Below are 3,194 nucleotides of genomic sequence, written 5' to 3' on the forward strand. Positions count from 1 at the left end.
GAGAATGGAGGAGAAGGGATTGCAGTGTGACCATCTCCCCTGGGGGGTGATTTCTCGCTTTCTGTCTCTATGTCTCTCTCTGTCTGTCTGGCGAGTGCACGCGCCCTATAGTGAAAACCTCTCCAAAAAAAAAAAAAAGAAGAAATTCACCTGAGAGACCAGCAGGTGGTATGGTGGTTAAGGCACCAGATACTCTCACATGGCCAACCATGGTTCAAGTCCTGAACCTGGTGGCTTGATCTCTCACTTTCTCATTCTCTTGCTTTCTCTGGCCAAATGAAAATAAATGAATGAATAAATAAAATTAATAAGTAAGTCCTTTTTTAAAAAAGAAATTCACCTGGCTGTGAATATTCTTGCTGCTCTGATTCTGTAATACGCAGGACAGGCTACACATTCACTATATTAAGACCATGCCTGTGTCCTCAGACCTAGTTCTTTTTCTAGGTCTGTTTTTTATTTTTTTTTATTTTTTTTGGAGAGGTTTTTGCTATAGGGCACGTGCGCTCGCCAGACAGAGAGAGACAGAGAGACAGAAAGCGAGAAATCACCCCCCAGGGGGGATGGCCACGCCGCAATCCCTTCTCCTCCATTCTCCTCTCTGGAACTTGGGCACGCACGCACACACGCCCGGCATGAGTTTAAGCTACCGGGTCCAGGACTTGAACTGCTGTCAACTATGTGGGAGTCCAGCAACATAGCCATTACACTAACTGCTGGTCCCCCTAGGTCTGCTTTTATCAATGCTGATGACAAAGCAGGTCTGACTTACTATTTTTAATGTAGAATCACTTTGTGTGATCACAAAATGGTATGATGCTAGTTTTCAGTGAGAAGAAAAAGGCATTATAGATGGTATAATAAGTTTTGAAAGTAGTCAGTGCTCGTTTGCAGATTTTTGTCTTACCATTAAATTAATTGAAAAACTGAAAGGAAAAAAATATAAATTCACCTGCAAGTGGTAAGGAGTGGTAGTTCATCATGTCTGTAACTTATTCTCAAATGGCATGAAAAGAAAAAAAAAGAGTGTGTGTGTATGTGTGTGTGGAGAGAGAGAGTGATAAGGAAAATGCAGTCAGTTATTAATAATTAGGGAATCTGGATGAAGAGAGAACGTTTCCATGTGGAATTTCTGCAAAGAGCATAGCATTTTACTGTTGCAACACAGTCTGGCTCCAGAACATACTTTAAAATGCTGATGCCGGGCCAGTTTATGACCTACTGTTAAAGAAGTTGGATTCCATGTAACCTGCAGCACTGTTCAATTCTTGGAACCAGAAGCTTGAGAAATACACTGGGTATGTGTGTTTGTGTTACCAAAGTCCCAACAGGAGGAAGAAATGGAGAAGAGACTGCATCCTGACCATCCCACATGGGGAGCAATGGCACACTCTAGCTATCTCATGTGTGCACACACACACATGCCTGCTGATAATATTTTTTTTTTTTTTTAGAGAGAGAGATATTTTTGCTATAGGGTACGTATGCTTGCCAGAGAAACAGAAATCGAGAAATCATCCCCTGGGGGGATGGCCACGTTGCAATCCCTTTTCCTCCATTCTCCTCTCAGGATTTTGGGCGTGCATACACACGTGCCCAGTATGAGTTTTAACCTGCCAGGTCTGGGACTTGAACTGTAGTTGACTATGTGGGAATCCAGCAATATAACCATTATGCCATCTGCTGGTCCCCCTCTGAAAAATTTCTTAGAAAACGCTAATGCCCTAGACACTGTCCCAGTCAGAATTTCCAGGCGTAGGGCTCAGGCATCGAGCACTTTCGAAGCTCCCCAGGAGAGTCTCAAGGACAGTCCAGGCTGAGCTCTGTGTCATTGCTGCAGGACCCGTGGTAAGGGGGTGGCAATTTATTCCAGGTGTGACAGAAAGCCCTGATGTGTTTTAAGCAGCACTGTGGTATGGACTTCATAACTGTACAAGATCATCCTGGCTGCAGTCTGCTCGGGAGCAACATAGAAGCAGAAGACCAGATAGGAATCTGTTTCTGAGAAAGGCTCTGATTCCTTGAGGCTCCAGGGATATGAGGAGTGCTCAGGCTCAGGATCCATGCTGGATGCAGAGCTAATGGGATACGCTGATGGACTGAACAGGGGAGAAGGGTGACAGTGAGGAAGAGGAAAAGGAACAACTTTCAGCTTAGGTCAAGAGCCTAAGGATTGGGAGTGATCTTAGCTGCTTTGGGAGAGACTGGGGAAAACTCAGGTTTTTTGAGTGAAAGAAGTGGAGGGGATCAGCAGATGGTGTAGCAGTTATATGGCTGGACTCCCACGTGGCCAACTGTGGTTTGAGTCCCCAATCCATTGGCTTCAAAATCACACAGGGCATGGGTGCATGTGTGCTCAAGATCTCAAGAGGAGAATGGAGGAGAAGGGATTGTGGCATGGCCATCCTCCCACCTGAGGGGTGATTTCTCAGTTTCCCTCTCACTGTCTCGCCCTCTCTCTGGTGAGCTCACATACTCTAAGGCAAAAATCTCTAGAAAAAAAATTTTTTTAATTAAAGAAGTGGAGAACATGAAGTCTGACTTGGGTATGTTAAAACTGGCCAGCAGGTGGTATAGTGGTTATGGCACTGGACTCCCACATGGCTGACCGTGGTTTGAGTCCCAGACCCAGTGGCTTGAAACTCACGCTGGGCACATGTGTGTGAGTGTCCCCAATCCCAAGAGAATGGAGAAGGGATTGCAGTGTGACCATCCACCCTGGCAGGGAGGATGTTTCTCATTTTCTCTGTTTCTCTAATGAGCCACATGCCCTACAGCAGAAATCTCTCTCCAAAAAAAAAAAAAAAAAAAAAGGTCTACTAGACATCCAAATGTTAAGTAGGTGATTGAGCTTTTTTCCAGGGAAGGTGAGAGGATTGTCAGGGTTAGAGATATAAATTTGTAGTCACCAAAATATGGATGGTATTTAAAGCCGTAGAACTAGATGAGGTCATTGTGGAAGAACAAGCATAGGTTAAAACCTTAGGGCTGTCAACATTTAGAGGAGGAAAGAGCTTAAACATAGTGAAAAAGGAGCAGTCTAGAAATAACAGGAGTGTCCCTCATAAAGGTCAGGTCTATTTTGTTGAACACTATCGACAGGAAAGGAAGATGAAGACTAAGCATTGCGTATAGGATTTGGCAAGACACGGGTCATTGCTGGCCTTGACAGGCTGGTTCCAGAGGATGATGGG

At 44.6% G+C, this 3,194-nt stretch overlaps 1 non-coding gene across 1 annotated transcript; it reads left to right on the top strand.

Moving 5' to 3' along the window:
* Nucleotides 1–344: 344 nt before the first annotated feature.
* LOC114006232 (small nucleolar RNA SNORA72) lies at nucleotides 345–474 on the top strand. Its single transcript, XR_003547984.1, has one exon. It is a non-coding gene; the product is annotated as a small nucleolar RNA SNORA72 (small nucleolar RNA).
* Nucleotides 475–3,194: the final 2,720 nt, after the last annotated feature.

Source organism: Tupaia chinensis, unplaced genomic scaffold (assembly GCF_000334495.1).
Source record: "Tupaia chinensis unplaced genomic scaffold, TupChi_1.0 Scaffold146445_1, whole genome shotgun sequence".
NCBI lineage: Eukaryota > Metazoa > Chordata > Mammalia > Scandentia > Tupaiidae > Tupaia > Tupaia belangeri.